Source organism: Anser cygnoides, chromosome 1, assembly GCF_040182565.1.
Source record: "Anser cygnoides isolate HZ-2024a breed goose chromosome 1, Taihu_goose_T2T_genome, whole genome shotgun sequence".
Lineage (NCBI taxonomy): Eukaryota > Metazoa > Chordata > Aves > Anseriformes > Anatidae > Anser > Anser cygnoides.
The window spans coordinates 151,807,789-151,823,511 of record NC_089873.1 but is presented as its reverse complement, the minus strand read 5'-3'; the positions used below and the strand labels follow the sequence as shown (position 1 = coordinate 151,823,511).

Here is a 15,723-nt window from a genome sequence, read left to right as displayed (position 1 = left end):
AAATTTAAATCATACAGACAAAATGAAAAAACACCTGCAAGGTGCCACATTCAAGAGCTCTTGGATTTTCACACCAGATTTTATCTGTGCCCTCAGAGTCCCGTATGGACTTATCATACAGTCTATGTTTCAGAAACAGTACCAAGTATTCCATATACAGTGTTGCGAGATTAGCAAAGATCTATTTAGTCTTAATGGTCTTTCCATTGCAAACATAAACATGAAAGCTTTCCATTTACATAGGCCTTCTTTGAAAGGTCAGAGTTACATGGCTCTGTTATCTAACAGCCCAAACTGAAACAACTCATCTATATTAGTGCTTTAAGACAATCTCCATAATGCCAATGTCTGCCCCTATTATGGCTCTGCTGGAACCATCATATACCACATCCATCCCACAGTTGTTCACGGTACCCTACTTAGGACTTCCTCAGCCTTCAACTACAACATGCAATGTCTGCCCCATTTCAGCTTTGTCACACTACCCCACACAACCCACAACAGCTTTCTGCCATCCACCCTAATATCATCACTATAGCAGTCTCTCTCTGGATTTGGGCTAAGTACCTTAGATATGATGTGTTTGAGGTTGTACTGCAAACCTACACTTGTTTTGACAGGCATTTAAGATGGACAGGGGTAGAGCTGGAGAATGTACAATCAATCATGAATGTATGAGACTGTTATTTAATTTTGTAGCTTTAAATAACTGGCTGGGTTCTTGGAGTAGGGTGGGCTTTGTTCATAAATAAAATTTGTGAGCTTGACTTAGGGGGACAGTCTCATCAACGCCTGAGGGACTTGGGAGCACACGTTCCACTGGCTTAATTAACAAAACACATTAAGAAAATCATGAAGGTGTTCCTTTCCAAACATTTAAACCCACGTTGGAACATAGTTAGTTTTCTTTTCATTATATAGCTGACATTTGCTCATCCTGCAAAAGATAATGTCAACACTTAACTATCTGCTAGCTGTTTTTATAACTCTCTTAATAAATGATCTAGTCCTGTCTTTTTCCTTTAGCTACACTACTGCAGTAGGAAAAAAAAAAAAAGTTTGTCATAGAGGCAGATTATTTTTGGTACAAAATACTTGATTTAGCAGTAGCAGCAGTAGCTATTTAGTAATTAGCAATGCTTTTCTCTATGTCCTGGCTGCTTCTTGCTCTTTGTGTTTTGATGCTGCTGCAAGGAAACCTTCAAACCTTCATGTACTGAGACTGTGAGGACCTATATATGTATACAGCCAGAAGAGTATGACCCATAAGCAGGCTCTCTCTATTCAATGCCTCATCTTTTATGAAGGAATTCGTTAAATTTCAAAAGAAAATAGGAAAACAAACTGGATTCCCCAGAACAGTACAATTACAAGAATTTTATTTCAAGATAGACATAAAAAGTAATCACCTCAAATAATAAAAATCATACTGCAGATTACAGGAAACGATAGCCTCCATATTGTATACATATTCACTTGTGCATTTCACAGACTTCGTAGAGATCAGGGCATGAGGCAGAAATTTAATGTGAAAGTTGTCATACCTGATTACAGTGTCGGTATTATCTATTTAGTCTATATAAATAGTGAAACAAAATTACTTAAAACTATTCAAATCAATATTACAGATCAACAAAATGGAGGATGATGAGAACACCTATCTTCAAACACGTTATATGAATATCTGTGTTGAAGCACAGGTCTCCTTGGGGTCCTTGTATAGTCATGACAGAGGTTTCTTCAGAGGGCATAAGTCCAACCAAAACTATGTCCAGTTGCAGAAACTGAGAGCATTTCTTACTTCCTAGAAGGCCCCGGTACATCTATCTTGGGAAAAAAAATAAAATAAAATAAAAAAATATGGGTAATGTTCTCCCTTCCCTGCCTCTCCTCTTCCTATGGAGAGGATGCTGCAGTACATTTGCTGGTAGAGTGCAAAGTTCACTCTAGCCAGATCTGGACACCCACAGGACTAGGTTCCAGCAATGCTTGACCTCACACTATTGTTGGGTGGTCTAGATGAAGCATTAGGTGCTTTGGTGGAGTCTCAGCCTTGCTGCTGGCAGTGCACAGGAGACACGTCCAACCTCAGAGAGGCCCCAGTTCAGCTCTCAGTTAAGAGCAGCAAGAGACATGGATTTATGTGAGGGGTAAAAGGTTAGCAATGCTAGCACAAGGTGGCACCACGTGGAGCATCTGTGAAGCCGCTTAGTTCCCCCACCTGCCTCCACAACTTCTGGCCAGGCCTGAAGCAAGCACGGTGAGGAGGACCTAAACCAACAGGAGAGGCAGACTGTCAACAGAGGCCCGTAAATCTGGGCCTGCTGCATATTACAGTCACAGACTTCTGTGTTTTGTTTGCTGTTGCAGCCAAGCTTAGATAGAGCATAAGATCATCCTAAACATGTTGTTTCCATTCCCTAGCTCCAAAGATGCAACCACCATGTTCTGGATTTTCATACAGAACTGTGCAACAGGAAATTAGGAAGAGACTTCAGATCACAGAACAATGCAGAGCATATACAGCTATTTTGTATCTTTTATTCTCAATTACGGACTGCAGGATCTCAGGGGAGCTAAAAAGAGGACTGAGCTGTATCCAGACCTGCCTGAAACTCAGCAGTTTCCATCCTTAGATTTGTAGAAAAGATTCCTTGGTTTCAGTTTCCAAGGGGTTGTATCTCAGGAAACTCAGTTTCAGTTCCAGGCTCAAAGAAGCAAAATAACTCCAAGTGTAAGACAGTAAGGAAAAAAGCTGAACTTTGGCTTGTCAAATACATGTAACCATAAATCAATCAAGATACACAAAATTAGCCATAGGTTTACTTGAAAGGTTCACAACTTTCGTTAACCTTTTAGTAAACCTGACAGTGCTTTCAGAATGTGTGGGTGCAGGTTTTATAAAGTAAATTTTCATAGCTCAAGTCATCACCTGCACTCTGCACTCTATACATGCATTACAAAACAAGTTCTATGCTCCTTTATGCTGAGATAAATCAGATACAGTTCCCTGGGGTTGAGTTACATCCTGAAGAAAGTTTCTGCTCAGAGCCTTTAAAAGTCTTCTTAAAAGAATATCTTGAATTCACAAAGAACTTAGTTTAATTAATTCACAAAGATCATAATTTTGGGGAACAGAGTAAGCATTTGGACTTTTTCTGTTTTCATTTTTGTGTATGCATTTTTTTTAATTATTTATTTATGTAAATATGCCAACTCTAGGAAAAGACAACAGCAATGTTTAAAACAAAAACTGGTATAACAGATTCAATTATATATATATATACTGTTAGATAGAAAGTAAACTTTATAAAAGCATGATGATTTCCTTTAAGTCCTTACTTTCACTTTCATGTTCTTTTTTATTTTTTTTTCCTGAGAGAAAATGATTTCATTTTCAGGCTGAACTTGCTTTTGCAGCTTCTTTTATGCCTGCAGCTTTGTGTAATCTGGAGTTCCACTTACTGAAGACGGATGTTCTCCTGAGAATGGTCTCTCTCAGTTCTACACAACACCCACTTGACATTTACTGAGGACAAGAAATAAGGCAAAGGACATAATATGGTTAAAAGTCAAAAGCTATAAATACTTTCAGCCTTTGAAATATTCAGCATCTTAATATCATCACATACAAAGTTCAAGTAAAAAAGCACTCCAGGTTCATTTTGATGTTGTTTCTAGTTTGTACTCAAAAGTAATATAATATTCAGAGTTTGATTCAGTAATCATTTAATGCATTTTTGAATAGAGATCAACACTGAAAAGTGAAGTCAGATTAATGCCCACACAGTAATGTTAGAATTCTTGGAGCATTTGAAGTATTTTCTCATTTTGCTCCAAAATACTCTCATAAATTTTGTATTTTTCTCCCAAAATGAGTTAGTTTCTACCCACTCACCAACACACAGATCAACAAACATAGTTAAACATACAGCTCTTAATTAAGCTTATAATTCCTACTAAAATCAAAGGAAATTAAGTAACTGAATTTGTTAGCACCTTAATATTTTTCTGAATGCAAATTCTCAGTTACTGCATAAAGATAAGAAAAATAATGTGTGTGAGGTTGCTGGAGCAAAGCATGGAGGGCGAATCAAGGTAAAGTGTAAGAAAGTCATGGATCACTGAAGCATTGGCTTACGTTATCATTGTTTGCGTTAGAATAATACTCCCTCACACACATGCACACGCTCACACACATGTATACACACATACTAGCGATATACAAAAAACACATGAATAGTGAGCAACACCATCTGCTTAACCTAGCTCCCAATTTGATACCAATTTATCCTGGATCTGCAGTGAAAGAAACTTAGGGAAAGTGATTAACGCCAGATTCTTTAAGGCAGAACTGGCTACACAGGGTAAATAATCAGGGAAATTCTCTAGGGCCTTGAGGGAAAAAAAGAATAGCACTCATCTAAATTAGGTAGAGGTGCAAGTCATCCAGCCGGTGGGTGTGAGGAGGGAGAGGCTCATGCCTAAATCTCTGCCTAAGAGACTACCCAGCTGCCTAGTGCCAGCACACTGCAAAGGCATTTAGGTGCCTACCACCCTTTTCAACAAATTCAGTTCAGTGTCTAATCGTATCTTAGGTACCTACCTAAACTTTGGGGGTCGTAAATATCTTTCAAAATAAAGCTCATGTTCTCTCTGTTCTCCTGGAAAAAATATAAATAATAATAATTTTAAAAATCTCCTTTTCTCCCATATGTTGTCAAAATTGATTCATGAATTCTGGTATGATGCTGTGAAAAGTGATAGGCATTATTTTAGGGGTAAATAGAAGCATTATGTTCTTTGTGATGTTAAACAAGTTGTGTAACTTTGTTGGATATGTGTCAGAGCTAAGCTCCAGTAGTTTATGAAGGAGCTGTTAGTTCTTGTAATGATAAATCAGACCAAATGAAGGAAGCATTCCTGTTTCTGGCAGTTACATTCCAATACTGGCTGCAATTAAATTAAATCAGCTACCTCTGTGCAGCCTCACCTTTGATGGTATCTGAAAAAATACCTTTTTTTGTCATCTGCTGTACATGTCTTTTCCTTAAGTGAGGGTCTCTCAAAGATTCTTAGGACGTCTGGTCATGAACTGACAGCCAAAGCTATTTAATCCCACTGTTTTCCTATTTAAGATTATATGTGCCATTTTAAATACCAATGATAAAATCTCTCAGTTAAACTGTGGCCATCGTACTCAAGAGTCAAGCATTTAGCCACATAATTTGTCTGGAGTCTTTGGCAGCAATACTGCTCTTGGAAAGAGATTTTTGACACATATTTTGGTCATCATTTTTATTATGGAAAGGAACCAGGCAAGTGTCTATCTCTCACTGAAAGCTGTGCAAAAAGAAAAGGGGGGGTGGGGGGGGCAAGAAAAAGTACATTAGAATAGAGAAGTTGAAAGTAAATACTCATCCAGAGGATAGCTGAGTAGCGTAGATGCAGATGGATGAATCCCAGAGCAGCTCTTCTAGGAAGCAGAAAATTCCTGTCTTTTTTCTAACTGTAACTCAGTTCCAGTTGCTGTAAGCATGGGGAGCCCTACTTGAGCTCTGTCAGTGTTGTAAATTCAATAGCATATGTCTGTGCTCACAGCAAGTCAAACTGACATAACATTAAAACATCGGTCACTCATCTGTGCTAACTCCTCGTGCTATTGACACTTGCTGAGCTGACCTGGCGCTTACATACCAGCAAGTGACACATTTTTAGAGTAAGTCTCCAATATAAAGAGCTTTCGTAGGGAAAAAAAAAAAAAGGTGGGGGGTGGGGGTGGGGGGGACGACACTGATTAGTTACCAAAGCAGAGCAGTAGGAGGAATAGAATTCATTGTTTCTCCGAGACCACAAAAGTGCCTGTAAGGTTTCTTGTTTGTTTTTAATGTATCTATATTGAAGCATTTTTTTTTCTCAGTCTGGGTATGTGCAGCCTAAACCAATTTCTCTACATAATAATTTTACCCTGTTGGGAGGCAGCATCACCTGGGGAGGGGTAAAGAAGTGTAGAAAAACTAAGCCATTTTCTATGTCCAGTTTTTCCACTTAAAAGCATGTCAGTGCCCCTTTTTCATCAGACTTTATTTATTTGTTTGCTTTTAATTTCAAAGGTTTTTTAGTAGATTTGGACTCAAAAGTTAAAACAGCAAGGGTTTTGATAATTGTAATGTTTTGCGATCAAGTTTATGACATTTATAAATATCGATGGATGGATTAAAATTCCTAGACAATGGAATATTGTTATTGGCCAACATCCTAGGCTACATACCTGGTATGCTGAGGTATAATCAAGCATTGGGTAGGGTTTTATGCGCAAAAGCAATGCTTGACTGGATTTAAATGGTTTTGATTGGAGCCGATATGATGCATAGTTGGACATAATGTTCATAATTGCCTATTTTTCTTGGCAAACAACAAGGTGCTTGATGACTGCTTTCTGAAATGTTCACATCTATTTCTTTGTGAAGTGTACCACAGTTTAACAGTAATTCTAAACAAGCTTGTGTTGTAGTCCACTGGCTTTGAGAGAATGCATTCTTTATTGACTTAATTTCCTCATTATAGCAGAATTGCAGTATCTCCTTTGCCAAGGTTGAATCTCGGTCTGGTTTTAATGACAATTCCCACAAACACCTTTGTTCATCCTCCTCTTTCTCTCTTCCTTTTCCTAAAAACATCACCAAATAACATCACCAAAATTCAGTCAAATCTGTAAACAGTCTCATATGTGTTACTCAGACAGACTAATTTTATTTTTTTATTATTATTATTATTGTTTGTTTTTTCATTTGTAATTGACACAATCCTGAAGAGGTATTTTAAGATAGGCATTACAAAGCTGTAATGATTCAAGCCACCTTGACACAAACGGGCACACACATTTTTTCCTTCCCAAGGCAAAGCTCAGTCTCCAAAGGGCATATGTTCACTATCTTCCTTGCATAACATCTTTCTGGGTTTAATGAATGAACATTTTCCAGACTGGAATGAACAGGAAGGACAGCTCCAGTCCTCCTCAAGCAGAGCTTCTACCATTGCCATGACCCTATGGAAGACCTTTTCCAAATGTTGGGGCATTCAGGAAGCTTTGCCTGTTCATTTTTATTTTGTTTCTCTTGCAGAATGATCTGAGGTCTTTACTGTGCTTATCTACTGTTTCCTCCTGGGATGCTCCTCAGCATGCTGTGGTAAGATGATTCCTCAGTCATACAAATCTTGAACCCGAGAGATTGCGTAATGACTGCAGACATTACAAGCTCAGATGCTCCACCCCACCACCACCCCCAGTCTTTTCTGCTGGCATTTTTCCACACTATTTGCTCCATCCTTCTTTTAGTTCCTCTCTATTACACCTATATCTGTGTCCTTACCACATGCCAAACTATTTTCTTATTCTCTTTTTCCCGCTTCTTCCAGGACTGAAACAGCTTAGGAATTGACTCACCCAGATCAGTACAAATTGTCCCTGTATTTTGGACAAATCACAGGAGTCTTGAAATGAGATAAACATTTCATATTCTTACATAGAACTCTGAGTGGCTTCTGCACATAACCATCTCAGTCAATCCTTGCTATAAATACCAAAGATTTAATCGACATGGAGGGTAGAAAGGTTTCAACACTGAAAGGAACTGTGCATGTGCAAAGTGGCTTGAAGATGTGGAAAAGTTCCACTCAAGATTTGGTGGGCACTGGAAAATCAGATGATACACACCATTAGTTTCTTGTAACAGATAGGCAGAGATTCAGCACCCCTCCCTATCTTCATAGTTTAGAAGTTGCCAACTCTGGACAGTGCATCAGAGGGAAATTGTAATTTTCTCCTCTTTGATACAAGAGAAAAGCTATGTGAGGAACTGATATTTAAAACTGCCATTTGAGCTGAAGTAAAGAACATGCCCATCTGGCAAACCAAGTTTCTTGTTCTAATGACAGAGCATGAGCAATCTCCAAAGTCCAACATTTTAATGGGACAGATGATCTGGTCATTGCAGCAAGCCAAGCATTCCTCCAGAAAATAAACATATAAATAATACCATTTAAGTCCTATTGCTCCAATGTGAAGAATTCCTGAAGTCTGTGCCCTAATGCAGGGGAAGAAGGCAGACCTCAAATGTACAGCATAAAAAGACTCAGCCTAAGCTGATGGGAGAGGGACCATTAGGATCCTGAAAAGATGGCATCCAAAAGTGAGTGTTTATCATGGACCATTGACCGCTCATGAAGAGACCTGAGGAGTAACTGGCTGGGGTGTGTGAGACATAGACTGAGTGTCCCTCTATATGTCCCAAAAAACAAAATCATTTCTACAGAGCCTGGAAGGAGGAGCTGCCAGAGGGGAATCCCAACTTGTCTTTTGCATCTCCACAATGTTTCTCTTTTCTTTCTTTATAATTAGGCCATCTGTAAGGCACGGGCAGAGAAGTTCCTCTTGGGAAGGGGTGACTGCTTCTCCAACTAGCAGTATGCTGGTGTCCCAGACACCATCCACAGTACTCAGAGCAGGCATTTAGCTTTGACAAACTTTCTGTATTTGTGATAGATTCTCCAGGAGAGCTAGGGGGGAAAAAAAAGAAAAAAAAAGTTCCTTAAAACCATCTCATAATGTCATCTCTAATCGTACATCCACAGAAACTTCATGAAATATACTTACTTACAGAAAAGCCAAATTTCATAATATCATTTAATATTCATTAAATTTACCATTTAAAAGACACAGACTTTACAGACTTTTCACTGTAGCTTGGGATTTGAGTGATCTGAGACAGCTCTGCCCCAGCAGGCCCTGCAAGCAATAAACAGACATTCCCCAGTTCATTTGTCAGATTTTTTAGTGCATGATGAAGTAAAGCACTGAGAAAAGAAGCCAGAGTCTGCTGGTTCTCTGTATGTGTTGGAGTGCTCGACATTTGCTGATGATTTTGAACCTGCTTTATTAAAGAGGACTAAGAGGCAGTGCAGATACATTTGTTTCAGTTTGGTAAAGTCAACTGCAAATCAGATGGTTCAAAGCTAAATAAGAGTGTCTACATGAGTTCAGCACTGATTTAAGTGAATTAGTTTAATGAAAAGGTACAGGTTTGCATAAAGATGAGGTTTCACGTTTTTTGCTCCCTGACAGCTGTGCTCTATTCTGCTTTATGTGAAGAAGGCAAAGGAGGAGAAGGGGAGAAATGTCTTTGAGATAATCTCATTGGAAAGAAAGAAAACAAATATGTGCCCTGCCTACTCCAGCTGCTCTCTACCCCAGGAGTAACAGTTTGAAGTGAGCTTATGTATAAACAATAAACAAGATATTCTTGGAGCATTTGCTTTGAGCTAGGACTGTGTATAAGGTATTAGGTTTGGATGTGCTGTCAAAGTATCTACTTTATTAAATTAGACTTTGCATCTCAAGTTCATTAAGATAGCCTTAAGCAAAAGTCTTTTATTCAACCTCTCTTTTAAGGTATGAAGTGTGAATTTGATGAGTAAAAATAACTTGAGTGAGGAATGTCTAAAAATGGAGGAATTAACCACAGTGATATTTATGCAGCCTAGAGATGGATTTCAAGACACCTCTTTAACTCCTTTCTTCCTGCTGTAATCTTTCTCTCCTGTTTGCATACTCTGTTCAAGAGCTTAAAGCTAATGCTTCAAAATGGGAAAAGGATAAAATGTGAGCTCTAGTGCTCTGTACATCTCTAGAGGATCTTTTGGCAATTTGTCATGCCATTTTTTTCTTCACAGAGAAGAAAAATCTACCATCTTGTACAGAGTTTGAGAAGCATATTTGAGAAGATTTTATTTTCTCCTCCTTTTTCCAAGTAAGCTTAAAAACAATCACTTGGACAAGATGCAAATTACTAATCTTGGGTCAAGCTCGTAAGAAATACTATCCTTGTAGCGCGTGCACGTGTGTGTGTGTGGTAATAGCAAATCATACTGTTCCAGAGAGCAATTGACATTATTAACTGAGTTTTTCATGGATAGTTATGAACAAGTATTGTCTGTATACAATTCAACAGAAACCTCAGGGGAGAAAAAGAAACAACAAAAAAAAAAGAGCATAAGCCTTAAAGCAACAAAAGCAGAATAAATACTTCAGTGAGTTTCTTGAAGCATTAATAACTTGACAGCATCTACTCATTCACAACAAAGCCAGGGCACGCTCAATGTTTTCTACTGCTGCACTAAATAAAGAATTGATGTTAAATCTCAATACTTAAGAACAAATGACAACCCTTTAGAAAGTACTGTAGTCCTAAAATGTCCAAAAAAAATTGAAAGTGATTTTCAAATCACTTTGTATAGTGTTTTCTTTTAGGGAACATGATCCCTGGTGCCTTTAATAAAAAGCTGGATAACAATTCCTCTCCAATTCCCTGCGATTTCACCCTTGAAATGACGGCTCTACTTCACTCACCTGCCATTACTTCTAACCACAAATACATTAAGTTATAAAAATGGTACAAATCAAGTAGACAAATCATTTTAAATCATTTCTGGGAGGTAAGAAAAAATAAATGGAGAGATAAATATTCAGTTTTGAAGTATCTACCTCTTCCTTTTATATCTTAATTTTAAATTCTGTATTCCAATACTAATTTTCATGAAATAGCACTCACTTTATTGGTGACCTTATTGTAAAAAGCCTAGCTGTCAATATAAGAACAACTGTTCAAAATGGCAGAATCAAGCTACAGCATTTCCAGTACTGTCTTCAGCATCTCTTTCAGATAATCAAGTAATTTCAGATAACTATCATTTTGATATGTCTTCTGTGCTATTTGCTCTCTTAATTAAAGAGCAGAATATATTGGCATTCTGCAGTCAAAGAAAAGGTTCTTAAATGAATCATCCTATTTAATAAAATGTCCCCTTGCAAACACTGTTTTCCTTGATAAGTGCATGAACAAATAAAAGAATGGAAAAGGGTAATTGTTTGGTTGAGATGTAAGGGCACACAGAGCGGTTAGCTCTAAATAACCTGGTCAGCAGCCCAACTAATCTACTGTGGTTTGTTTTCACAGCTTTGCTCTGAACATCAGTGCTGATGGCCTGATACTCCCTGCAGAGCCTGGGAGAGAATGGTAAGTCAAGATACCAGCCACACAATGCTTCACCTGAGAGGCCAGAAATTTGGAGAAGGGAGAATAACAGTTTGTAAAAACACTCATAATCTTCACTGGATTTTTCTTTTCTTTCCTTCTTCCTTCTTTTTTTTCCACTTTTTTTTTTTTTTCCGAGCAAACTTCCTGACAAAGCTGCCAAATACATTGTGAGGTCATTTAATGAAGTGGAACATTTTTTTTTTCTTTCTTTCTTTCTAATTTTAAATCAAACATGACTTTTTATTTTTATTTTTATTTATTTATTTTCAAACCTGGTATGATAAAGTGACAGATGAATGGAATCCAATTGCTCTCTAGGGGACTGCGCACCACTGTAGATCCCTGAAGGGTCTGTGTTAACCATTCCAAAACCTTCCTGTGCAATTCTGCCACTCCAGACAGCTTGTACAAGCTCCCCTTGTAGAGGCAGTAAGATCCAGGAAAACCAGTGTGATCAAGCTTCAGATTCAAGGCTGAGCTCACTTTCTGAGCCTCATACAAGAATGCCTTCATACAAGAATGAACTCTGAAGAACCCTACCCAAGAGCTGATCCTGCCTTTTGTCCTCTCTTTGCTGCTTGGGGATTTAAAAGCAACCAAATTGCCTGAGTGAGATTTCACAACCTATTCAAAGCAAAAGATTATTTGATAAGACCTTCCTACTTAACTATGTTTTGAGGCATGACCCTGCTTGGTGTTGTTTCCTGCTAAGGTCCATCATCTTCCACTGAAAGCACCACTGCATACACATTTAGGACCTTTTGCTGCCAATAAGGTCCAATGGGAGTTTTACCACAGACAAAACAGACTTGTGACAGACTTGTCCTCAACGTATGTACGGCTGGTTTAGGTGGCTTCCTACTCAGCATGTGAGCTGTTATGAGTTAAAATAACAGACCTAACTGTGCCCTTTCTTTGTCTATAATTACCTAAGATCAGCTTTAAAAGGCAGTCAAATAATAAAACTACTGCAGTATCACAATTCAGCAGTGGCCAACAACAGGTGCATATGCAACAGGACTAGTATATAGTAATAAGTCCCTTATTTGTCTTCTTACCCTCCATGAATTTGCAACAGAAAGCCTTCCTGAGCCAGAGTTAGAAATCATCACAATTGGGCAAGCCTACTGATCTAAGTACTTACTGAGTGGCTATTTTCCTGGGAAATATATGAGGATGGTTACTTCCCTTGGGAAATTATTTAACTTGGGGGTAAATCAGAATGATTAGTGAGGAGAATATAGATACTACTGAAGTTTCCTAATTGTTTTCAAATGCTAAGGAGGGTTTTCTCTTGTATAGCTATCCCCTTGTCTTTAACTAATCTCACCAGAAGTATCTCATTTATGGATCTGGATTCAAAATTGAGGGCTGGACAAAATAAAACAGACTGAAATTTATTTAGATATCTACTTCATCACCAAAAGTATTTGTAACCATTTTGTTATTTAATGGTAGTGAAGTAAGACCTTAAATGAAGTAAGAATCTAACAACTTGAAACCCAAACCTAGTGTTGTCAACTAGCCTTTCTAAAAAGCGCACACATATGGCTGACAACCATAGCCTGACTCTCTTGAAATGAGTCCCTAATCACTCCACAGGAATGAAATTCTCCTTTTCTATCTGGGACTCAGTTGTTGCAACTTGAAAAGCTATGAAAGGAAGAAGAGAGGAAAAACAAACCAGAAATATTTGACATTAGATTTTGGAAATAATTACTTTCGTGTTATAAAAGATAGGGTGATTTATGACAATGTGATCACATCTCATTCAAGCAGTTTCAGACTCAGATTTTTAAATATATTAAATGCATAACATTCGTTTTTTAACATGGAGAAGGTTTCAGTTCCACAAAGCTGGAAAAGATAATGCTAATAAAGAATAGTAATTTGGAGGTTGATAGAAGATGAGCATTTCTTTTTTTCTATTGTTAGACTTGCTACATGATCTCCTGAATTTCCAAATACACTGCAGTGGATTATCTAGCTCTCAGATATGTTTTGTGACAGTTTAATAAGAGAGAGGATGAAGCCATTTCTTAGTACAGTATTTCAGGAATAAGTTCACTCATGCAATGCCTAGAGCAGGGGCGAAAAAAGGATAATCTGTGTAAAAGGAGATCAGACACCCAGTGCTCATCCTGAAACTATTCCCTTTGTATTGAAGGCATGTAAGTGCTGATTTAATGAGCTCTGGGTAAAGGTGTTAGTTTGAACGAAGTGTTAGAGCACAGAGGCTGCAAACAGGATGCCATTAGCTGCACTTTCATGAAAGAGGCTGTTTGAAAAGTAAATTAAAAAGTTTATTCTAACGTGAAAGATTCGGCATATGTGATCAAAAGATGCAAGTTTGACACTAATACTTGAAGTAAGACTTCAGTAATAAGAATATTCACTACTTGAAGATTTCTGGTGGGTTCTGTCTCCATCTTGTATGAAAATAATTATAAAATTCAAATATTTATAAATTACATATACCACACTGCAGTCTTCAGTACAATTTTTAGAGAAAATGAAATATCTTAATACTAAAGTGCTCCTAGCCTGCTGTTCAGATAAAATGGAAGAAGAAATTCCTACTGTGCCAGATGATTCCTGCTTTGTTGAACAATATTGAAATCAGCTTGATTTCCCATTGATGTTTTGTTTTTCTAATTGTGTTTAAAAGAACAAGTGCTGACTATGCAAATGCTGTGCTTATGGATACAAGGACTGAATTTACTGAATTACAAAAGTACTGTCTTCATACAGAGAATGGTTTGTTTAGGTTTTCTTTGTTATTTTGTAGGGGGGTATTTTCTGAATTTTAACTAAAAAATGAATTTATGGATAAGAAACATTGGGGTCTCATGAGTGTAATTCTGGCAACCAGTAACTAAGCTTAAATAACCAGGCATTGAAATATATATGGCTCAGCCATGATACTGTCACTATTCAGACAATTTAGATGCTGTTTGGATCTACTTTGCTGTTTTCATTATGTTTTATCAAAGAAAATGGGGAACAGAGTGCCTTCCCATTTCAAACTCTTTTGGTTTAATACAGGTTTCCAGAAAAAAAATAATCTTCTGGTTTCAAACAAGTTGTGGGGAGCAAGAAGAAAGACTGATAAAACCAGACCTTAGTTGTGTTTTGTTTTTCATAGAGGGTAAGAGTGACAGTGACAAGGGATATTTATTTACCCCATAACTACTATCACCTTTGAAAGCAAAAGTAAAAATTCCCAACACATAAGAAAAAACATTTCAATATTAAAGAAATTTAATATACTCACTGACTGAAGCAAATACATAAACACACACCCTTTTTGAGATTCAGACTTTATGTCTCGTGCATAACTGAGAAACATTATTAGCTAACTGAATCTTTAAACAGGTAGGTAAAGACAGAAGTTCCCGTCTCAGCCCAAAAAGTTCATGTGGTTTAAGAATAATTTCCATCTGCCAAAAGAAAAATCATTGGTTTCATACTTAAAAGTTACAATATTAAATTGCACTTACTGAGTACAGTAGCCTAAGATCAGTCCCCAAATGTCAACCATTGTATAAACTGTTGCAGTAAAGCTATTTTTCAATCTTTCAATTAAGGGCACTGTATAATTTTATGCTTTTGGTCTGTATGCACGGTTCATGCACAACTGTGTTAAACAATGACAGGATCAGCCTGGAATGAGGAAAAGACTACAGGGAGGATCCAGCCTGACAACGAAGCCAACAAAGCAAAGGTAAAAGAGGCTTAACGGCTGACAGACACACATGAATTTTAATTATCCTTTCCCACGTGCTGGTTTTTGCAACCCCATCTCACCCCCACACCTCTCTGTTTCTCTGTTCTCATCTTCACTGCATGTCTGTTCTCCTCTCACCTCTCCATATCTTGAAACGTCCTTGCCTTTTTCCCCATGCCTTTGCTTTTTCCTGATCCCCACCTACCCAAACCTCCATCAAACAAAAATAAGAATGTTTGGAACTCACAGGGTGTTTCCTGCCAGGCCATTGCTCATTCCTCTCCTGTGACTCAACCTTTCTCAGCCTGACTGCTCCTGTGTGGTAAGCCCTATATTTGCATGTACACACCCTCACCATGTATTGCCCCTGTATTTTCAGCTGGTAAACTCCTCAAGGTGAAGACTGCCTTTTTCCTTCAGTGTTCAATCGGACCTTGCCATGCATTCATGTGTGTTCAGTGTAAACATAAATAGCATGCATTTTCAGAATTATCAAGGCCAAATAACCATAGTAGTAATGAACTATGGTATTTTTAGCAAACCTTAACTGTAGGTACATACCTGTAATGGAGAGCAACCTCTGGAAAACAAGTGTCTCAAAGCTGTAGTGGATTTTTCCTAACATCATTCACTTCTATGCATTTTGGTATTCCAAACAGTAATAAATCTGGAAATATGTCAAAAGAAAGAAGGCAAAGAGAACTGTTCTATTTGTAGGTGGCCGTAGGTAGTATTTACAAAAGTAACAAGTAATAGACTTGTTATTTATCTCCTATCTCAGGTGTGATTTCATCAGTTCATCCTATTTCTATATATTAATAATGTTAAAAAGTAAGAAAAAAGAAAGAGTGAAAGGGAGAGAAACGAGAGAGAGAAGGAAGGAGAGAATGAAAGGTAGGA

General features: G+C 37.7%; 1 long non-coding RNA gene across 1 annotated transcript; it reads right to left on the bottom strand.

The window, feature by feature from the left end:
- Nucleotides 1–1,362: 1,362 nt before the first annotated feature.
- On the bottom strand, nucleotides 1,363–15,128 carry LOC125184988 (uncharacterized). Its single transcript, XR_007169726.2, has 4 exons — nucleotides 15,071–15,128; nucleotides 6,272–8,559; nucleotides 4,607–4,664; nucleotides 1,363–3,529 (listed from the first exon to the last, which is right to left on the bottom strand). It is a non-coding gene; the product is annotated as an uncharacterized lncRNA (long non-coding RNA).
- Nucleotides 15,129–15,723: the final 595 nt, after the last annotated feature.